General features: G+C 36.4%; 1 long non-coding RNA gene across 1 annotated transcript; it reads left to right on the top strand.

Annotated features, from left to right (window-relative positions):
• The first annotated feature begins 10,220 nt into the window (after positions 1–10,220).
• LOC128316435 (uncharacterized) lies at positions 10,221–24,710 on the top strand. The gene is made up of 3 exons (XR_008300348.1): positions 10,221–10,315; positions 16,782–17,143; positions 24,604–24,710. It is a non-coding gene; the product is annotated as an uncharacterized LOC128316435 (long non-coding RNA).
• The last annotated feature ends 3 nt before the right edge of the window (positions 24,711–24,713 follow it).

The following is a 24,713-nucleotide window of genomic DNA, read 5'->3' as shown; positions in this document are numbered from 1 at the left end:
CCGACTGAGCCACCCAGACACCCCAACAAAGTGCTTTTGTATAAATTATTGTTTGACCCCATTTAGTCCTAACAATTACACTTTGCATGGAGGAATTATACTTTTTGCAGCTGGAGAAACTAAGATAGTGAAACTTCAGTGACTGCCTAGAGCTAGGTAGCCAGTGAGAGCAGAGAACAATGGATTGTCAAAAAATACACTGATTTGGTTTCTCCTGAAACAACCTAATTATTATGCAAACAACTTATTCACTTGGTAGGATGACAGTTTCTAGTTTAGAGTAACATGAGAATGGAAATATCTCCATTAAGAAAAGTAATAAAAATATGTAGACAAACCACCACCACCACCACAACACACACAGACACACACACACACACACACAGTATTGTCTGTGATTCAATTTTGAATTAGACCAGTTTTGCCAATGCTTCAGAATGAAGGAAGAATGAAAATTGAAGGAGAAAAGGATGCCAGGCAATGCCTGAGATTCTTTTTGGACGTAACCTTCTGGCTTGTGATAACCTCAGAAGTAGGGTCAGAACTGCTGGAAGGTTTAGGATTCAAATATTGACTTAATTTTAATTTGCACATTCTGTTTTGTTGAAAAATTCGGGAGGGAACCTTAAGAATTCATTTACTTAATAAATAGACTTTAAGAAAGCAAATGTTTTTAATAAGGAGATCAATTTTAACACGCAGGAGGCATAAAATACATTAAAACCAATTTAATTCTAGCCCCTACAATTTTGAATTACTTCCCTTTCCAGTTTAAAATATAAGCAAACTTTAGGGCTGGTGTAGTACTAAATATAATGGCAACTGACATTTTCATGGCGAAGAAAGCTTCACTATCAAATGGGTATTAAGTTCAGCAATAGCTTAACAAACAGAATTAGAAAACCATGTTTATTAACATAATCACAAAACTTTTATTTATTTATTTATTTATTTATTTATTTATTTATTTAGTATTTATTTATTTATTAAATGTTTATTTTCAGAGAGAGAACATGCACATGCACGTAGGGGAGGAGCAGAAAGAAAGAGAGAGAGAATCCCAAGCAGGCTCCACATTGTCAGCCCAGAGCCCAACTCAGGGCTCAATCTCATGAACTGTGAGATCATTACCTGAGATGAAATCAAGAGTTAGTCGCTTAAGCGACTGAGCCACTCAGGCACCTCAGAAGTTTTTAATCTTAGTCAAAGAAAGTTGCAGCCAAAAGGGATATAATGTAACTGTTATAACTCTTCTTATACACAGAGAATAATGACAGTCGTAAAACACAAAATAGTATGAGACCACAGAGATTCATTCAGCATATGTTTCTATTTCTGAAAGTGACAAAATCCATTGTTTTATGTAATGGCTATGGTAAGCTTTTAAATGAAAGCTCCCACTCCCTACCACTTCCTTAACCCCTCCATATACAGTTATAGATAAGTGTAAAAGGGATATTTTGCTTTCTCCTGAAAACTTGTTCTGGAAGAAAGTAGAAGGAAGTTGAAATTTAATAAGGCTTATGGGATTTTCCAAAGTTCAAAATACTATTGTGACTATTTGTGTGGTTCCCTGCCCCAAATACATGCCCTACCAGATATTTGAGTGCTTAAAAATTCACAATGGACTTATTACTTTGGGTTTTAAGATGTCTTTGGATCATTGAGAATCTCTCTGGGAGTGATAACACCCAGTATGACACATACTGAGTGTCCAATAGATGTTTTTAAATGGAAACTTTATTACATTCTTATGGGGATTAGTTCACAGCCAAGTGAGGTTAAATTAGGTCCTCAGTTAAGACAAGGAGAGCAAATAGAGAGTACTTCAGAGGCCCGGAGTGAGGGAAAGGAAAATGAAAAGAGAGCACACAAAAAACTTTGTTCAGTTTATAGATGCATTGAGGCTTTGTCTTTCCCATAAATAATTTGCCAGAACTTACTTTCTCTTCCTTTTATTCTTCCTCCTTTACTGATTTTTTTCCTTTCAGATCCCTTTTCTCCTTTCCTTTTTTCCCTCATCTGTCTACTCCCAAAACAGATTTTTTTTTAAAATATATGAAATTTACTGTCAAATTGGTTCCCATACAACACCCAGTGCTCATCCCAACAGGTGCCCGCCTGGAGAGTGTTATGCTAAGTGAAATAAGCCATACAGAGAAAGACAGATACCAAACAGATTTAAAAGTGTACTAAAAACTTTTTTAGAATCACAGGTAGCATGAAGAATAAGTAATTGGTACAGATGGTAAATTAGAATTATTTATTGGGCTATGCATCAAGTCAGAGATTTTTCTTAGGCCTTACTGCACTACTCTTCTTCAGGATATTTGGGGACATTAAACATACTTGAAAATAGTGTGCATTTTACTCTGTGAATTCACAAATGAGCAGTGAACTTGCCTTACCTATTTTTTAAAAATCCCAATAGTTAGCATTAAATAAATCTTTATTGAACTGCAAAGGGTGTTGAGATCAGTACTTAATATCTGAAATAAAAACACAATACTGAATTTATTTCTCATAATGAGGGAAGACTATGCCAATCACACACAGTGTCTCTGAAAAGAGTAGACTTCTGATCCTATGCAGGGTTCTTGAACACCATGAGGTTCAGGGATTGGCATACTTTGAGAGGTGTAAGTGGGTTGACTTTATCCATTTCAGCGTGATTACTCAGGTGAGATGGTTGTTGATTGGTTGGCATTCAGAGGCATGTTTCTTGAAACAAATCTGTTTCTCACTGGCTGACTTTCAGAAGTGAGGGACTGTTATTGACTGGTTAGCTTGTAAAAAAAGCATGTTAATTGAGGCAGAGTTGTCAGTGGTCAATCAAATAGATTTAAAAATGATCCTGATGGTTACTTGCTACTATGGCTAAGGAACAATCATTCTTTTCCCTAAGATTGTGTGAACATTTTTATTCACACTCCCACATTTTGGTCCTTATCCAGATAAAGCTGCAGGAAGATTGCCAAAATATTCACTACTGTTGTTTATTCTCATGAAGATGAGATTTCATTTGATCAGCACGTTTTCATTTCTGAATCATTTGTTAAATCATCTGTTTGGATAGTGGCTATGCAGAATCATTCAAGAAAATGGACAACAAATATTGAATAACTGTGACACAAATGAGTGTAACCAGAAGTGTTATAAAAAGGGCCTAGATAACATTTTGGAACCATGACATAGATTTCTCAGGTCTGGTCAGGAAAACTAATTTCCTGTGTCTAATTAAGAGAATCAGGATGTACCTTTTCTTTTAGCTTACATATAGATTGTTCCATCTCATCCATAGCATTAATCCAGGTATAACAGGAAGTAGAATCCCAGGTGACATAAACAAACACACACACACACACACACACACACACACACACACACACACGTAAATAAAATCCAGGGCTATTGTATTGAGTTAAGGAATTAAATTGGTTTATTGTGCCCTTCTTGTCTGGGCTTATTTGTTACTACGGGAGTGAGGAAACAAATATTTTTGGTGACTATATCAAATTGGCTAGCTATGGATGGAGTCCTTATCAGGTGATTTATTATTTATTCCCTCAATTATTATTTGCTATATATTTATTAAAAATATAATAGAGGTTAAATAGAGTGGTCTGATTTAAGAACAAAAAGAAAAATTATATAATATCAGGTATGATAAATATAATTATAGATGGTATTGAATTTAATAAAGGTTTTAAAATGTTATGTACAACAGTCTGGTTATAAATTAGAAAATTTTTTAAAAATCTGAATGTAGTAGATGCACAACATTACATTAGTTTCAAGTATACAGCTTAATGATTCAATGACACTATACATTATGCTATGCTTAAATTAGAAATTTTATTATATAATTTGTTAGATAATTTATCAAGCAAAATATAAATGCCAGACTTTGCCCCAGAAAAGATAGAAAATCTAAATAGACCAATTGTTCTAGAAGAAATTACAAATGTTATAAAAAGTTGTTACAGAACACTCAGTATTTTTAAATACATGAGATCCAGATGGTTTTACACTTGTGTTCTGGGTAACATTCAAAAAGAGGTAATTCACACATAATGCAATTATTCAAGATTATGGAGAAAGTACACACACCATTTGCAAAGCTAGCATAACATTAATTTCAAACTCCATACTGAAAGTATAAAAATTGTAGACCTAGACATATATAGGCAAATCAAATTTATCAGTGTATTCAAAGAATAATATATGAAGTAAGTTTTGTTCCAGGAATGCCAGGATAGTTCAACTAAAAAAGGCCAGCAACATAATTCATTTCATTATCAAATGAAAGAAAAAAGCACCACCATTCTGTCAATACAGTCTAAAAAAAGAAAATTAAATAAAATTTAAAGTTAACTGTGTTCCTAATAAAAATGCTAAGAAAAATAGTGACAGAGAAAACTATCACAGCATTATAAAGACAATTTATCTAAAAGTTCAGTAGCATGCCTCTTAGTAAAATATTAGAGTTATTCTCATTAAAAGTAAGACTAACACTAGGATAATCACAGTTTTTTCTCATTATTAAATGCTATTTTGAATTTTCTAGATAAAGCCATGAGACAAGAAAACAAAATAAATAGCATAAATATAAAAAAAAGACAAATATCTTTATTTGCATGTAATCCAAGTGATTCTACTAAAGGTGTTAGAACTGTATACAGTAGCTGGATATAAGATTAGCATAAAAACAGATCAGTTGCTCTTCTTTATTTAGCAATCAGAGTAGGGGGAATACATTTAAAAGAAAGTTTCAGATTATGTGTGGACATAATGTTATTGAAGATTCCAAATAAATGAAGGGACATGCTCTGTTCCTGAACTGAAAGAGTATTATGAAAATATTAGTCCTTCAAAAATGAATATGTAAAATCAATTTATATTTGTTCAATCAGAATTTCCACATGTGTTTTTTAAGATTAGACAACACAATTTTAAAGTTTATCTGGAAGCATGTGTGTTGCAGAATTACCAATAATTCTAGGAACAATGTTAATGATGGGATCCTTGCATTGCTGGATATCAAAACTTACCATAAAGTTACTATAATCTAACTTGTACTGTTTGGCCCAAAGATAGATGAGTAGAAGAGAACCAGAAAGAGAGCCCCTGTATATAGTAGAGCCTAATATATCATGAAGATGGCATTTCAATGAGGTGGCAAAACATGGTATATTTAATACGTGCTACTAGCAGAATTGACAATTTTGTTGAGAAACAGAAAGCTAGATTCTTCTGTGGTGTCATATACAAACAAATTTTAGATATCTTAAAGGTTTAAGCTATAAATAAGTGAAAAAAAAGGAAAAAAGAAAATTAAGAAGGAACACCAGAGACCTTCATGAAATAAATATATGGAGGACTACAGAAAACAATTAAATTTATCTATATGTTGAACTACATCGCAAAAAAGGTCAAATGACAAATTCAGATAAAATATTTCCTTTTTTTTTAAAAAAATGTTTATTTATTTTGAGAGACAGAGACAGAGGAGGGGGAAAGGGCAAAGAGAGAGGGATAGAGAGAATCCCAAGCAGGCTCCACACTGTCAGGAGCCTTGAAAATATTTTCAATACTAATGACAAAAGGTTATTATTACAAACATTTAAAGTATTGCTAGACATTGGGGCACCTGTGTAGCTCAGCTGGTTAAGCATCAAATTCTTGATTTCGGCTCAGGTCATGATCTCATGGTTCATGAGTTAAAGCCCCGTGTTGACGCCAGTCAGAGTGGCCAAAATGAACAAATCAGGAGACTATAGATGCTGGTGAGGATGTGGAGAAACGGGAACCCTCTTGCACTGTTGGTGGGAATGCAAAGTGGTGCAGCCACTCTGGAAAACAGTGTGGAGTTTCCTCAGAAAATTAAAAATAGACCTACCCTATGACCCAGCAATAGCACTGCTAGGACTTTACCCAAGGGATACAGGAGTACTGATGTATAGGGGCACTTGTACCCCAATGTTTATAGCAGCACTCTCAACAATAGCCAAATTATGGAAAGAGCCTAAGTGTCCATCAACTGACGAATGGATAAAGAAATTGTGGTTTATATACACAATGGAGTACTATGTGGCAATGAGAAAGAATGAAATATGGCCTTTTGTAGCAATGTGGATGGAACTGGAGAGTGTGATGCTAAGTGAATTAAGCCATTCAGAGAAAGAGAGATACCATATGTTTTCACTCTTATGTGGATCCTGAGAAACTTAACAGAAACCCATGGGGGAGGGGAAGGAAAAAAAAAAGAGGTTAGAGTGGGAGAGAGCCAAAGCACAAGAGACACATAAAAACTGAGAACAAACTGAGGGTTGATGGGGGTGGGAGGGAGGGGAGGGTGGGTGATGGGTATTGAGGAGGGCACCTTTTGGGATGAGCACTTGGTGTTGTATGGAAACCAATTTGACAATAAATTTCATATATTGAAAAAAAAATAAAATAAAAATGCACATTAGAAATGTTCAAACTAGATCTACAGACAGAAAGTTGCTTTAACTGGTAAGGGGGGAAGTTAGGAGGAAATGAGGAGTAAGTGCCAAAGGGAAAGATTCTTTTTGGGATATGAAAATGTCCTAAAATTGATTCTCGTGATGAACACACACGTCTGTGAATATATTAAAAGCCATTGAGTTGTATACTTTAAATAGATCAAGTACATGATATGTGAGTTATATCTTAATAAAGCTGTAATTAAAAATGTAAAAAAAAAAAAAAAATTAAAAAAAGCCCCGTGTTGAGCTCTGCACTGACAGCATGAAGCCTGTTTGGGACTCTCTCTCCCTCTCTCTCTTTCAAAAAGAAATAATTAAACATAGAAAAAAATAAAGTATTGTTAAACATTGATTAACAAAAAGACAAAAACTATTAGAAAAAGTAATAAATTTAAATGTCCAATGAATATTTGAAAATATGATTAACTTCACTAGTACTCAAGAAAATATGTAATAAAGCAATAATGAAACATAATTTTTCACCCACCATTTTGGAAAACATTGAAAAGTTTCATAACATCAACACTCACATATACCTGGAATGAGCTCATTTAACCCTTCAGGAAAGTTATTGGCAGCAAGTGTCTCTTTTGGAACTAGGTCTTAGAAGAATACTTGCACAAGTGCGTAAGAAAATATGTCTACAGATGTTTGTAGGGAAAACATCTGGAAGAAAAATCTGAATGCCCACCAGTTTAGAGAAATATTTAATATATATATATAATATAATATATTATATTATATATATTATATAATATATTATATAACATATATATATTATATATATATATATTCAGCATTTCCAAGATACATTTTTTAAGTGAAATAAAACAAGTTGTGAGTAATATCTAATGAATAATATGAATTTTTAAAAAAATGGAGTAAGCAAAAATCAATATATGGATATGCATGTTGGTATATGCCTTGATGATTATAGAAATAGGTGTGGAGATTAAATACCACACAGGTTACACTGGCAATTTCTTTTTTTCTTTCTTTTTTTTAACATTTTACTCATTTTTTGAGAGACAGAGAGAGACAGAGTGCGAGCAGGGGCGGGGTAGAGAGAGAGAGGGAGACAGAATGCAAAGCAGGCTCCAGGCTCTGAGCTGTCAGCACAGAGCCTGACACGGGGCTTGAACTCACAAACTGCAAGATCATGACCTGAGCCGAAGTCAGACGCTTAACCAACTGAACCATCCAGGGGCCCCTCACTGGCAATTTCTTGAGATAGGATTGGTTGGGGGTTAGAGGAGATTATTAACTTTTATTTTTCTACTTACTGTTTAATTTTTACAATAAGCATATACTACTTCAAACAATTATGATAGTAAAAAACAAAATAGATGTTTATCCATAAATCACGCAAAGCATTTTAAGATATTAAACCTCTAAGAAAATGAGGAGTTCTATGTAAAAGAATAAATGCTATAGGGGTGCCTGGGTGGCTCAGTTGGTTAAGCGTCCAACTTCGGCTCGGGTCATGATCTCGTGGTTCGTGGGTTCCAGCCCCACATCGGGCTCTGTGCTGACAGCTCAGAGCCTGGAGCCTGCTTTGGATTCTGTGTCTCCCTTCTCTCTGTCTCTCCCCTGCTCACACTCTGTCTATTTCTCTCTCAAAAATAAACATTAAAAATTAAAAAAAAAAGAATAAATACCATAAACCAAACACGTATACTAAACCAAGGGAACCAAGGGAAGGAAGAGAGATAATAAAAATCCTATGAATTTTTGGAGTTCCTGTAAACCATAGCAATACAATTATTACAACACTAGATAACTAATGCTACCAGATGTTAGTTATTATATCTTACATCTATATATTCATGGCCAACTTGAATTAATATAAAAAAAAACAAGCGAGCAACAGGCAAACAAGTACCTTGAAGACAGACTTTTTGAGATGTATCTAATGGTAGGGATCTGGAATTATCAGTCCTGACTGTTCTTTTGGTTCTCATCCAGCTTTGCTGTCTGTATACTGATGTGGGATTAAAGTATTCTCTGAATCCCCAGAACTTGACCAAAATAATTATTACAAGAAATTAACAATGAGGAAATTTGTGACCCAGAAGGTTCCAACTTGCCAAAGTTGAGGTGAGTCAGTGGTGATGTTGAGATGTGCCCTGGACAATCATTTTAAATCGAATCCTCCTCCTCTGTCTTCTAAATTTTAGGTACTAAGATTGATCCTTATAAGATAATGCCTTTTCCCCCCAGCCAACCATAAATAATGCTGTTTAAAATAAAAATGAACACATGTGATAAGACTGTACTTGTTTGATTTTTTTAAATACCTAAAGATTGTCTCATTATTCATAGTTTTGGTTTTCAGTTTGCTTTCTACAGCCAATGTATAAACTGACTAGATTAGTAGAGATTTAAATCTCAACAGATATCCTGTTCCTGTTTTTTCCTGCATTGACATTTTACAGGAGACAGACCCAGAGATAACAGAAATGCAATATAAATAACAATGTGGATGCTTATCTAAACTCTGTAAACATACATAGTTAATTCATTTAGATTCTGTACATAAGTTTAAAATGCACACACAAAACGTATATCATGAAGTTTAGGCTCCCTCAGGAAGACTCTGAGGGGCACCTGATTACTCTTATATTTCTGGAATAACCATTGGTTTTCCCAATAAGTGATCATTTAGAAGAAGAAAATTGTATATCGAGGGAATATATCTCTTAACATAATATATTTTTCGACTTACGTTCACAGTAAAGGCTCTCGTGTCTATCCCATGATGTAAGTATATCAGGTCAACCACTGAAGGTTGAAAACTAGAATAAACTTACCATTTGTATGTATTTTGAGTTTGGTCCCATGTTAAAAAAAATACTTAGGAGCTTTGAAGAAATCACTTTAGATTCATTCCTACTGGAAATAATTGGAAACAGCTTTGCATGGAAACATTCACTGATACTTGTTGCATGGACTAGAGTCTTGCTTGTTTTTCTATGGCCCACGAGTTAAGAGCGATCTTTGCATTTTTAAATGGTTGAAAAAAACCACTATTTTATGGCGCATGAAAATGATAAGAATTTCAGATTTCAATGTCCATAAATCACACAAACATTCCTTCATTTTTGCATTGTCTATGGCTATGTTCTTGCTATGTGCAATGGCAAAGTTGAGCATGATCACAGATACTATGTGTCCCCCAAAGTTTAAAGTATTTACTGTATGGCCCTTTACAGAATAAGTTTGCTGACTTTTGGATTAGAAAATCCCTGAAGGTATTTGCTGTGAGGAGTTTTTATGTAATGTTTCTTTTGTGGTAAGCTGTATGACATTAAGTAATTCATTCATTCATCCTTTTATTCTTTCGCTCAATAAAAGCTTTTTTTGAATGTTGACACTGAACCAGCCTGAGAAATAGAGAGAAGCGTGGGACAAGTTCTTTGTCCTAGTGATTATATGAAATGATTGCATGTCAATAAGACAGTTGTCCAAATTTCTACAAATGAATGTCTTATTGGGCAGAGAACCATAGTAATTTTAGGTCTTCCAAATTCTTTCCTAAGAGGAGCTCAATCCCAAAATGTGGTGCAATACATGCAGATTCTGAGCTTTTCTTAGTATCTTCTACGTCAGCATCCTGAACTTCCTTTTCCCTGCCCACAGGGTTACATGAGTTCCTTGCTCTCTGGAGATGAGCACTGTGCTTCCCTATCAGGACAGTTTTAGATGTCCAGATTAGCAGTCACTATTACGGAATATTTTCTATCTGACAGGTGCTGTGTGAGGAGCTTGACTTGAAATAACGTCACTGAAACCTCACACTCTGCAAGGTAAACGTGATCATCCTCATTTTTGTTTTTTTAAAAAAACTGTTAATGTTTATTTACTTTTGGAAGGGAGGGAGGGAAGAAAGAGAGATAGAGAGAGATAGAGAGAGAGAGAACGAGCAAGGAAAGGAGGGGTAGAGAGAGATGGAGACAAAAAATCAAAGCAGGCTCCAGGCTCTGAGCTGTCAGCACAGAGCCCAACAAGGGGCTTGATTGAACTCATGGGGTGTGAGATCATGACCTGAGCCAAAATTGGACGCTTAACCGACTGAGCCACCCAGGTTCATCCTCATTTTTGTAAATGAGAAAACAGAATTTCAGAAATGTCAAGTAAACTGCTAGTAAGTGGTTGAGGCAAGGCTTCAAACATAAGTTTGCCTGTTTCCAAAGCTAATCCTTTTAATGACAATTTACTGAATTTGCTTTGTTTTCAAGACTCAAATTCTCTCCACACGACGTTATCTTTTGGTTACTCTCGAGATGTCAATAGTTATCTAAGTCTTTTAGGCTGTGCCTATGTGATGGAAAACAAATATTTTTCAGTAAATATGCTGTTCTCATGTTTTTGGTGACAGTGTCACCCTGTAGGGGGCAGAATTCACCCTGAATTCCACTTTTGTTTCCTACCTTTGTTTTTGAAACAGCTGTGTTGACTTGAATGAGAAGAATTTTCCAGGCTGTCATGACTCATTCTAGGTCAGAGCCACAGGATAGGTGACAGAAGGAACACGCATTCAAATTTATACTCTTGTCTTGATGTGAGCTTTTGTCAGTATCACTTCTCTTAGTTTCTTCATTAATAAAATTATTCGTGGTGGAATTTGAGGTATGTCTGTGTGTTCCACATGTGCGTATGGCCATCTCTGGAATTAGTTTCCATTCAATGCTATTAATAGTAATCTATTTGGCTGGTAGGATCATAGAGTCTCAGAGTTGGGGTGAGCAGTCCAATGTATAATTTCTGAAGGCAGATAGACTGAAATCATTACTAGTTGAAGGATCTGAGGGAAACTGACTTCTTTTGTTTAAGTTTCAATTTCTGGATGTATAAATGGAGAAATGATAGTACAACTTCATAGTAATCCTAATCTTGAGTCCTTATTGTGTGCCAGGCACTGTTCTAAGCACTTTGGTTGAACTGAACAATTTAATCCTCATAACAACCCTGTGAGGTTGTTGCTAATATGAGCTCCATTTTTTGGGAAAGGAAATTGAGACATGGAAAAGTCTAGGAAGTGGAGAAGCCAGGATTTGAAATTTAGCAGCCTGGTTTTTGAGTCCAAGTTCTTAAAGATTATGTCACAGCATCTACGGACTGTGTTGAGGTTTAATTAAGAAAAAAACATATAAAGCCCTTAACGCAGGGTGGGTTTTCGGTAAATATTGGTTATTTTCCTTCAAAGAATGTTTTTAAAAGTGTGACTCACATGCACATGTACTGGAATCACCTGTTATGAGAGGTGTATTTGTCAGAAATGCTGATTCTTGGACTCCAGCCTGGACCTACTGGATTCTGGGAATTTTACATTTTTAAAACATGCTTCCTGACTGATTTTTGATGCAACAAAGCTTGGGAGACTACCTTAGAATAACCCAGCCCAGTTCACTAACAATGAGGAAATCCTTTCATGGCACTGCTCCAATTACTCCCAGGCTTCTGGGGAGCTCCCAGTGATGGTGTGCCTCCAAAAAACTTGGATTGTTAGAAAAATTTTTCCTTGTAATTGAATGAAAAAAAATCTTCTCCACCTTATTTTATCTCCACTTCACCTATTCAGGCTTCTGAATCACACAGATTATCATTATGGGGAGGCAATGGGAAAGCCATTTTGGGGTGATTGGACTGCAGATATGTTTATGTACCTGGCAGGTAGAACAGTTTTCAGGGTCGACAGTTACCTAAGGTCCTCAAGGTGATGACTGTCCCAGTTGAGTGACAGGGAGACTGTGAATGGATCAAACACAAAAATCCTAAGGAGGGAGGCAGACAGATGATGACATCATCAGGAAGATGATCAGAGCATGAAGAACAAACAAAGACTCACATGCTGAATGGGGAATGGAGTTATAGTTTGGTCATGGGGATAGAAGTCCATAAAGTTATTGTAGAGTCACTAACAATTTCACTTGACCCTGAGACAACTCAGTTACTAAATCAGGTTTCTTTAAGTTTCCCTTAGTTGGCATGAGATTCGTATTCCCACCTATTGCACATTAGAGACGTTTATTGAGTGAATAAAAATGGTGGCCAGGTGGCCCTAGCCATGGAGATTGCAAGGCAGGGATCAGAGCACATTTTTCCCATCCAGTCATCAAAATATTCAAGGAAAACCTTTCCTTCTCCAGCTTAAAATTTTTTGAGTTTTTTCCCCCTGCTATCCATCATAGGAGCATATGATCTGGTTTCTGGAGCATTTTCCAATTGGCAGTCATCTTCAGGCACTTGGTTTGTCAATATCTCTCTTAAAATGTGGTACTCAGAGCTGAATATAGGGTCCTGATGTGGCATGACCGTACTGAGTGCCACAGGTCCTTCATCTCTCTTGTTCTATGTACTATATCGCCACTAATGGCCACACCAAACTATTTTTTAATTAAGTGGGCTGTATGTACATTGTGAATAACTCACTTCTGCTGAGGTAGCCTAAGATCACATTAGCTTTTCTAGCAGCCAAATCACGCGCTTGGCTCATATTAAAACTTCTGTCAGTGAAATCCCTGAAGTTCTTTGTCATATAAAACACAACTAAACTGAGACAAATTTGGTTTGTATTTGTGCAACTGAGTGTTTGAACGGGTTTTTACATCTCTTTCTGTTAAATTGCATCTTGTTAGTTTTGGCCTGATTGTCATGCCTGTGGAGATATTTAAAAATTCTATTTCTATCACTCAATATATTTAGCTTCCATCCTTGTGCCATTTAAAATATTAGCAAGCCTTCTATACCTTCGTCTAAGTCACTAATAAAAAGCATTTAACAGTAATAGGCTTGTTGTATTTTTCCGGGATCTCCCTTCAAGATGACATTATTTCATTTGTCAATATTCTCTTTGGTACCTATTATTTGCCAAATGCCATGTTATATCCTGGGGATAAATATATGAATATGGCCTAGACCCTGCTCTCAAGAGATTTACAATCTAATGAAGAAGACTAACAAATTAGTGGACAAATGCAATACTGTGTAATGAGAGATGTACCAGAGGGGTACATAAGGGATAATGGTAAAATCAGGACTTTGGTAGAATAAGCATAGAATGATGAAAATCCATTTGGATCGAGTAGACCATAATTTAGAAACACTTATCTCATGTAGTTCCAATCATACAAACTCTTTCTATCACTCTTATGAAACACTTTAAAAATTACCACCACTTTTTCTTTGGGTAAATACCCAGTAGTGGAATTATTGGATCATATGGCAGCCCTACTGTTAACTTTTTGAGGAACCTCCGTACTGTCTTCCATAGCGACTGCACCAATTTGCATTCTCACCAATTGTGCTTGAGAGTTCCTTTTTCTCCACATCCTTGCCAACACTCGTTATTTATTGTCTTTTTGATTCTGGCCATTTTGACAGGTGATCAGGTGATATCTCATTATGGTTTTTATTTGCATTTCTTTGAATGACGTGGAGCATTTTTCAAATGTCTGTTGGCCACTTGTATGCCTTCTTTGGAAAAATGTCTATTTAGGTCCTCTGGCCTTTTCAAATTTGATTATTTGGATTTGTTTTGAGTTGTAGAAGCTCTTTATATATTTTGAATATTAGCCTTTTATTGAATATATGATTTGCAAGTATCCTCTTTTCTTCAGTAGGTTCCACTACTGAGTATTTACCCAAAGAAAACAAAAACACTAACTTGAAAAGATATATGCACTTCTATGTTTATTGCAGAATTATTTATAATAGCCAAGATATGGAAGCAACCCAGGTGTCCATCAATAGATGAATGGATAAAGAAGGTATGGTATATACAGACAATGGGATATTATTTAGCCATAAAAATGGATGATATCTTGCCATTTGCAACAACATGGATGGGCCTAGAGGGTATGAAGTAAGTCATACAGAGAAAGACAAATACCATGTGATTTCACTTACATGTGGAATCTAAAAAGCAAAACAAATGAATAAACAAACAACAAAAAGCAAAATCAGACTTATAAATACAGAGACCAAACCAAGGATGGTTGCCAGAGGGGAGGTGATGTAGGGCAAAATGCGTGAAGGGAGTTGGGAGATACAGGCTTCCAGTTATGGAATGAATAAGTCATGGGAATAAAAGGTACGGCATAGAGAAAATAGTCAATGGTATTATAACAGCAGTGTGAGGTGACAGATGGTAGCTACATTTGTGATGATCATAGCATAACCTATAGAGTTGTTGAATCACTGTGTTGTACACCTGAAACTAAAGTAACACGTGTGTCAACTGTACTAAAAACAAACAAGCAAAAACTAGCACAACTGTGTTTTTGTTAAACATTAAGTTGAAGGCCCAGCTATGATATGGTGCTGTCAACTGTATTCTTTATCTTCTCTGGATACTCTTACCAGCTAGATGCGAACAACTACTTATTGCCCTCCTGTAAAGAATGGTTTTTATCCTTTGCCTTTTATGTAACTTACCTATGCTCCCCCCACTTCCCCAATTCTGCCCCATACCTGTGACTAAGGAGACTTCACTTAGTCACAGATGGCAACAATTAGCTCTGTTTCCATTTCAAATTACAGTGTGTGTGTGTGTGTGTGTGTGTGTGTGTGTGTGTGTGTTTGTGTGTGTGTGTATTCTTTAAATGCAAGTGGCTGTAAGGTCCCACCTTACAGTCTTGTTCAGCCTAAGTTGGGTGCAATGCCAAAACTAGTTCAGAGGAGTTCTCATCAGCTCTCCTGCACAAGGCAAAGTAGTTGGAGGAACAGTCAGCCTGTTGTTCTTCACCCACTTAACATCATTTAGGCCAAGAATTTGGCTTCAAGTTCCCATGGAAGATATTAGTTATTTTTATATATACAAATCAGTTCTGAATTAGTTTAGAAGCATATTTTTCTTTTTTTTCACCATAAAATTAGGCTAGAGAAATTTGGAGAACCACTAGATTAAAATTGGGCTAATTCAGTATGTGCAACTTGTACCATTTTTAGTCATTCTCATGTGTTAAAAAAGGAGACTGGGCCCCTCAGGATTGAGCATTGGTGCTGGGGGTTGGGGAGGGTAAGAGCTGATTAAGTACAATTGGGTCTCATACAGTAACTTATTAAATCTTATTCTTTCTTTTTTTGGGGAATTGCCTTTAAGTTTTCTCCTCTTGTTTCTATTTTCTTGCTATTGCGGAGAACACTGGGGATGAAGGACTTGCTTCTGGAGTCAGAAACAACCTGGGTTTGTACCCCATTTCTCTGTAGCTTTGTGACCTGGATGGGTCACAACTCCTTATGCCTCAATTTTCTTTACTATAGAATGGTGACAACAGTTTATTCCTCATTGGTCTGCTAGGAGGATTAAACAGCATATGAAAATGCTTAGGATAGCACACTGTAGAGGGAAACTGCTCAATAAATGTGAGTAATTTTGTTGTTGCTGTTGATAATGCTTTGAGGATATGGATAATGGAGCTGACAAAAATAGAAGTGACACCAGTGGATTCCCACAATTGCAATACAATAGCTCTAGAATATTTCTAACAGTGTCTCAAGGACATTGTTCTCTGAACTATTGATAAATATATCAATATATCAATATATTATTTGCAACAAATAATTTTTGTTTTGCTTTGTTTTTTCCCTTTGGTGGGTGGTGGTATTGTGTTGTGCATGGTAGAATGATTAGTAGCATTCCTGGTCTCAACCCACTATATGCCAGTTGCACCCCTTCTCCCCCCAGTTGTTAACAATCAAAGCCAATGTTTTCAGACATTGCCAAGTGTCCCCTGAGGAACAATAACCCCTAGCAGGCAAAGCATAATTGTAAGTCACTTTCTTCAGCCCTAGGGTCACACAGTTCCCCTTATCTTTACTGAGAGCTATAAAATTGAGTTTAAAAGGATCCCCTTGGCTTTGATGGACTGGATCCCTATAACATTTAAGTAGGTGTGGTCTTTGGAAATGAGATGAATGCTTTCTTATTGCTGAAGTATACCCATCTGGGATACATGCAACACTCCAGTGGGTTCTCTTGTACAATTCTGAGAACAATTGTGCATTGTGTTTGCATGTTATTTCACTTGCTACTTTTGATCCAGCACTCAGTTCTGAAGGAGGAAAGAAGGAATTTTCATTAACAATAAATGCCATTTTCAATAAATATTCTTAGGGCTCATTAAAGACAAAACATTGAACTAGGGAAAATAAATGGCATAAAAATGTTATTCATGTAAAATAAATGTGCTAATTGACAAGAGTGGTTCAAAAAGACTTCTCCGCTCTCCAGACACTTTGAACTTTGCCCATTTTTTTTCCTTAGCTAAGTGTGGTTTAAAAATGGAAATAGATTCTTAGAGCCTCTTGATGACATCTTGTTGGAATATAAGACATATTGCGTTGAGATTTGTGATCTGCAAGAATTCCATCTGCACGATTCACCGGAGACAGTGCCACTGATGATGATTCCAAATGGTCTATTCTGCTTATTTATTTACCTGCTTAATAATAGCAAATTCAACTGAAAGGACAATTTGATTTGGAAGCTTCAGTCAATTATTCTATTTCTTGGAATGGCTTGTGTGGAACAAAGAGTGGTCCACATTTTGTTTGAGGCAGTTAATTTTATTCTTCCTGAATATACTTCAGGGATTTGTAAAGAAACCACTATCCAAGGACCATCTTACCAGGTGAGTGCTAGAGGAAAACAGCCTGATAAAAATCCACGATTATTTAAAAACAATTTCTTTTTGCCCTCATCCCAACCCAAATGAATAGTGTCAATGAATTTAATGAGTCGACATTGTACCATTTCCTAGATTCTTTCAGGGACAGCCCTCATGAGAATGAAACATGAGTTGCTGGTTCAACCTTGGGGGACCAATTATGCAGCTTCGGTTAGCAGCTATTGTCATGGCCACTTAAGTGTCAAGGCTTTTGATATCCATTTGTAACCATAACCTTTCATTTAAAAATACTACTACTTTCTTTGGCAGTCATCCTAACCTAATTAGGAACTAACGCAGACTTGTACATTTCTTATAAACACATCAGCCGACCAGAGGATCCGGCCAGGGCTAGAGCACGATTTGAGCTTGATTGAGGGGTTTATCTTTTCCTCCTTCCTATAACACACGTATAGGTCTGGATTATATTCAGCAGAACTGCTTTTCCTCTTATTTTCTGGTTTTGACATTCTGCATTGATTACTCTCTTGCTCTCATTCTCCTGCTTTTACTCTTCCCTGGCATTGTTTTCCTTTCTCCTACAACTTTGTTTTGTACCCTTTCCTTTTTTTTTTTTGATTGTTACAACTTTACCATTTGAACATTTACAGAAAAACTAGTCTGACAGCCTCTGGACAGTAGAGAACAAGATTTAATGATGACATCAGAGGTGATCATTTTTTTTTTTTTATGAATTGTATATTTCAAATTTGATTTTTTAAAAAACTTCTTTGAGAAGGGGGCTGCTCTGTTTCCTGCATGGCTTTAGTGGTAGAAAGCCATCAATGAGCACACACAATAAGATACCAGGCTTGAAGGAAACCTTGGTGAAATGGGTAATTACAAGTGGCCAGGGGCATACAGTGCTACCCTAGAGATGAGTTGTGTGGGACCATGTATTTTAGGTTTTGCAGATCACCAGTAGTAAGGACATAATCATCAATTTGGACTATAAATGTAGTGATAATATTCCAGCCAATTTTGTCTATTATATGCTAGGTTCTATGCCAAGTCCTTGACCTACTCTTCATATAATCTTCACAACACTGTAGAGACAAAAATCATTTCCTCACCATTTTGAGATGAACTTACTCTCAAGGAAGTTAAGTAGTTTCCGTGCAATCTTGCAGTGACCAAGTTTGATTCTAAAATCTATATTATCAGCTAATAATACATTTGACTGTCTTCCTACTAATTTGAATAGAATTCTTTTTATAATCCTCTAGAATGAGAGTATGAAAAATTGTATTGAATAAGATAAAGATGAGCAAATGCTTCTTTTAGTAACTGTCTACTGGGCCAAGAAAAATCTTGTTGAGTATTGGTATTTTCTGTGCTTCATATTATTCTGTGGGTGTATTAATAGGTTTTAGCAAATATGGAGCTGATATGCTTTTCTTTTAGTCTTTGGTTCATTTCATCTGAAAAACTTGTTCTTTCAAACTAGCTCTTGAGAAAGAAAATACTGTTCAGCACAGAAATAAGCATAACATGAAAATAAGATCTTTTCTGTGGCCCTTGTCTTAGGAGTGAGTTTTCAGCTAATGAGAAGGGATAAATAATGGAGCTGGAATAAGGACACAGTTATTGGACTTCACATGGTGAACTAGGTAGTGTTGCTGTTGGCCAACACATCCTCTAGGCTTTGGCTTTTAAGATAAAAAGGTTTCATGGCTGAATAGTTGTTTCAAGAATAATGTGAAAGTAGTAAAGTAGACAGTTAAAGCCAGGGCTTTGTTGTTGTGATATTTACAGGATGATATGCTCTAGTACAGGAATCTAGTCCTCAGTGGCCCCTGTGTGCCTTCGGAATGCCTATGGGTATACCAGGAACAAATGGGGACAAAGGAAAAAGCAAGAGAATAAGAAAAGGATGAGAGAATAGAGCAGAAAAAAGGAGGATGGAAAGAGGAAGGGAGACCACCAAGGGAGTCAGATTGATGGAATAAAAGGAGATCAATAGAAGAAAGCTGTCTCCCTGGTGGGAATAACTAACAGGTTATTCCAATGGTATACTGGTGTGTAGAATTTATTTTATCATTGAATGATATGCATGATGGGATAACAAACCATTTGAGAAACCATTTAAAAATTTCCTCTCTCTTCCATTAAACAAAACTTTAGCAACATAATATACAGTTATCTTCCTCTTGCTTGTTGTACATCATGATATATCTTGGAGGTCTTCTATGTCAGAACACTGAAGTCCTCCTCATATAAGTGGCACAGTGTTCCTTTGGTGACATAGACTGGTGTATAAAATTGGTCTCCTGTGTTGTTTCTACTCATATTTTCAAACCACCCTGCCATTATCAATATTGTGCACGCCATGTTGTGTTGTGTATGAGTAGGTTTCTCTATGGAACAAATGCCCAAATACAGGATTACTGAGTTAAAAAGTGAATGCCAAAGTGAGCTCCATTGAGCGCTACCATTTTTGGACTTCCCGATGTAGGATATGATTATTTTTTAACCCATTGTATTAATACTGAATGACAATAAACATTTAATGATTGCTTACTATTTGCCATATATTGTTCTAAGAGCTTTAAAGAACATCACTGCATTTACTCTGCCATATGAGGCAGGTAGAATTATCTCTTTTGTACACTTAAGGAAAATGAGACCTAGAAGAATAAATAACTTGCACAGTGTCAAAGATATTGTAAGTGGTAGGGTTAGGCTTCAAATCCTGGTGGCCTGACCTCAGAACCTGCATTCTTTCTGTCAGCCGCTGCTCTGCCCAAACTGGGAAGGTCACCAATGACCTTCTTGTCTCCATTTCTAACAATTCCCAGCCCTCATTCTTATTTATTTTTTTTTTTTTTCAACCTCATGCCTCCTGCAGCCAATGCAAGGGACTACAGGCTTTGAAGAGCCACACCTAAATTGCCTCCCATTATGTGTATTTTAGGCTTTTAAATAAAAGCAGAAGAGAGAAAAGAAAATGTGTCATTTCCAAAATTATTGAGGAAAAGAAATGGTATGTAATACATCAGTTCAGACCTGACAAAAAAGCCCTGAATAAAAGATGAAAGTGTCAGGAAGAATTCTTGAAAATGTTCTACCATTTAATAATAATGCTAAAAGTTTGAAGAGTCTCTAGTAAAGCTAAGGATTTTAAAATTTGGAAATATATTACTTCAACATTTATTTAGCTGGAGGAAACTTTTTATGACATTCTTAAATATTTATACTTTATTAGTCACATAATTGCTTAAGCAATATTTATTTATAAGACTAAAATTTTTGACACTTATACATCAACTTTTTGGCCTGGCCCTCAGAGTTCAAGATAATAAATAGGAAAATATAGTACTTCTGACTCTGATTTAATTTGAACAAATAAAGGATCAATATAACATATATTGATATTTTTTATTTCCATTATTAGGTGGAAGGTAGAGGAAAGTATAAAATATAGTTATCAACAAAATGATATGTTAACTAGTAGTTAATTACACATTACATCACACATCATCAGGGAAATGCAAATCAAAATAATGAGATATATAACTTCACACCAGTTAGAATAGCTATCATCAAAAAGACAAAAGTGGTAACATGTATTGGTGAGGATGTGGATAAAAGGATTTGTGCATTGGTGGTGGGAATGTAAATTGGTGCAGCCACTATGGAAAACAGTATGGAGGTTCCTCAAAAAATTAAAAATAGAACTGCTGTCCCACTTCTGGGTATATATCTAAAGAAACTGAGACCAGGAAGTCATAGCGATATCTGCACTCCCATGTTCCTTGCAGCATTTCTCACAAATAGCCAAGATATAGAAACAGTCTAAGTGTTCATCAGCAGATGAATGGATAAAGAAGATATGGTATGTATACGCAATGGAATATTATTCAGCCATGAAGATAAGGAAATCTTGCCATTTGCAACAACATGGATGGAACTTGTGGCCATTATGCTAAGTGAGATAAATCAGAGAAAGACAAATATCATATGAAATCACTTTTACGTAGAATCTAAGAAAAAAATGCAAACTCAGAAACAGAAGAGTGGTAATTACTAGGGGTTGGGGGTGGAAGAAATAGGGAGATAGGGTCAAAGGGTACAAACTTCCAGCTATATGATTAACCAGTTTGGGGATCTAATGTGCAGCATGGTGATCATGGCTAATAATACTGTATCATATGCTTGAATGTTGATTGTAGCCAATAATAGTATATGCTTAAATGTTCTTACCACAGAAAGTAAATGGTAACTAACTGTGTGATGTGACGGAAGTGTTAGCTAATACTAAGCTGCTAATCATGGTATGGTTTATAAATGTATCAGATCAATACTTTGTATGCCCTAAATGTATACAATGTGATGCACCAATTATATCTCATAAAGTTGGAAATCTATATATGCATTTCCATGAGAAAAGGACTAAAAAATTGACTAGAGTAAAAAAAAATTTTTTTTAATGTTTATTTATTTTTGAGAGAGAGAAAGAGACAGACTGTGAGCTAGGGAGGGGCAGAGAGGGAGACATAGAATCTGAAGCAGGCTCCAGGCTCTGAGCTGTCAGCACAGAGCCCGACGCAGGGCTTGAACCCACGAACTGTGGATCATGCCCTGAGCCGAAGTTGGACGCTTAACAGACTGAGACACCCAGGTGCCCCCCAAATTGACTAGAGTTTTGAAGGAATTTTTCTTTTTCTTTGTTTCTGAGAAGGTGAATGGACAAAAATATAAAATAGACTTTAGTGAATTGCTGAGAGCATCTGATCTCTCCGTTCTACCCCCTCTCCTTCTCTATATTCCTCTCCACATTTGGGGCTGAAAGCCTGCAAGCTATTTTCCTGGGATTCCATCACCAGTTGCCTCCCTGTTAGGTTCTACCAGCGGGAGACATTGGCAGGTAATTGGGAACTGGGAAGAGGGAAGAAACCTTTTTTTTCCCCCCTTGGCTTCTGGCAGAAGCTTCCGGTAGTAGAGGCCACTGGCCAGTGTGAGCTCTGGGTTCTCATTCAGTGTGTCCACTGGCAGTGGTGGGGAGTGTTTGAGCAGGCACTGGCACCACAGGCCGCAATAGCCGCATTGACAGTAGGGAGCTCTCAGCAGACTCAGAGGCTCACACTGTGGGTTCTGGGTCATACCATTTCCCCCTTCACTTCTTGTCTCCTCAGCATAATAGTGATTCTCTGCAGTTACTGCTCTTTGGGTGAACTTCTCTTTTCTGGCTCATGTAGCTCTTCCAGTATCTTTGTAACCAGTTTCCAGTGTTAAATTGTCGCTGTTTGAAATGACCAGACTGGTTTCTGCTATCCTGGCTGCATACTGACTGATATAGTTCATGGAAGTTTTTCCCTTGTCCATAAACGAGAGCTTATTATCTTTAAGACAGTGGTACCCAAACAAGGTGGTGTCACATTTCTATGCCAATGGAGATATTTATGATATAACTTGACAAGCCAAAGCAAGTGACTGTGAAACCAAAGTGAAAAGAATCCGTCTTCTTGTGCTCTGTATGGTTGCCCGTGCTCCACTCCTGTCAGCATGTTCTTGGATTGAACCTCCAGCAACTGGTAAATATATTTTTTTCGTTTTTATTTTTTTATTAAAAAATTTTTTTAATGTTTATTTATTTTTGAGAGACAGAGTGTGAGCGGGGGAGGGACAGAGACAGAAAAAGACACAGAATCTGAAGAGGCTCCAGGCTCTGAGCCATCAGCACATAGCCCGACGCGGGGCTCGAGCTCACAAGCCGTGAGATCATGACCTGGGGTGAAGTCGGACACTCAACCCACTGAGCCACCCAGGCGCCCCTAAAATATATATATTTTAATGTTTATGTGTGAGAAAGAGAGAGGAGACAGAATCTCAAGCGAGCTCCGTGCTGTCAGATCCATGAGGGGCTTGATGCCAGGAACTGTGAGATCATGACCTGAGCCGAAATCAAGATTCAGACACCCAACTGACTGACCCACTCAGGTGCCCCAGTAAAATCTTTGATACTGCACACATATGGATGTCTTTTTCTCCTTATCTGGAGGGCAATAAAGTTGAGGGGTGGGGGAAAGACCACCGAGAGCAATACTAATTTCTACCTTTTGTGGCTGCCTGTCTTATTACAGGAGCTCGTCAATATTGTTGTGTAAAACGATTGTCGACAACTTTGTAAAATCTATGTGTACATAGGAAATTATTGTTAAACTTCTGAGACAGACATTTGCCTCACACTTTTCATTTTTATTGTGTTTTATGAAGTAAATGGTTCATTCCTGGTCTAAAAAGTGTTATGAATGTCAGAATGTAAATCAATTGCATCACTAAGCACACAGACTTAGTTCATCAGTTTTATAGCTATTTTTTGGTAATAAGATTTTCCTGATGAAGGAAGCAGTATATTGACTTATTTTATTTTATTTATTTTTATTTTTATTTTTTTATATTGACTTATTTTAAAGAACACTGCTTTGGAAGACTTTAATAACAAGTTTAAACTTAGTGCTTTTTAAAAAAAATTTCATATCATTTTACATATACCATGATATAGAATTTAAGAATAATATAGCATAGAATATTATAAATAAGAATTGTAAATATAAATACAAATATTTATATTATATTATACATATTATAATTATAAAGAATATATTATAAATTATATATGATAACATAAATAAGATTTAATTGATTGGGATTCTGTCTTCCTTCTTGATTGTGACATCTTTGAAAATAGCCTGTGGCCTAATGATAACCATAACAATTTTTTCCCCTATCATTTATTTACCATTAGGCACCTGGTTAGCATATTGTAAATATTTGTTATATAAATGAACACATGGATATATAAAGATACATTTAATTCTTATCGAGAGAATAAGAATTATTAATTCTTTTTCTTTCTTTTTTTAAAAAACATTTATTTATTTTTGAGACAGAGAGACAGAGCATGAACGGGGGAGGGTCAGAGAAAGGGAGACACAGAATCTGAAACAGGCTCCAGGCTCTGAGCTGTCAGCACAGAGCCCGATGCGGGGCTTGAACTCACGGACCGCGAGATCATGACCTGAGCCGAAGTCGGACGCCCAACCAACTGAGCCACCCAGGCGCCCCTATTAATTCTTTTTCTTGAGAGAAAGACTTTATCTTAAAGGTAAAAGAATAAAACTATTTACGTATATAAGGGACAACTCAAGTACAGTTTATTTAAATAATGGACTATGAAGTAGGAACAGTGTCGGAACCAAGGGTTCATAGCTCAATTTTTATCACTCATTGGTACAAAGGGATGAAGCAGAGAGCAGTAGAAAGAACTACAAAGAACCATGAGGGAGAGAGGATTACCTTGAGTTGTATAGAGCAGAGCAATGAACTTTGGTGGAAAAGCAGGCCAATTCAAGGCGATCTCCAAGAAGACAAAGGAATGCTCACTTTGATTTTGGTTTCCCCTCTCTGTCTGATTTCCTAAGGGCTCATCATTGGCTGAACCCAGCCAGAACCCAGAGGGTGTGGAAATCCTGTTGATGCAGAGGATAAGTCAGACTTCCAAGATAGAGAGCAGAGGGCAGAAGTTTGGCAA

The sequence above is a fragment of the Acinonyx jubatus genome, chromosome B4 (genome assembly GCF_027475565.1).
Source record: "Acinonyx jubatus isolate Ajub_Pintada_27869175 chromosome B4, VMU_Ajub_asm_v1.0, whole genome shotgun sequence".
NCBI lineage: Eukaryota > Metazoa > Chordata > Mammalia > Carnivora > Felidae > Acinonyx > Acinonyx jubatus.
This window is presented reverse-complemented; position numbering and strand designations above follow the sequence as displayed.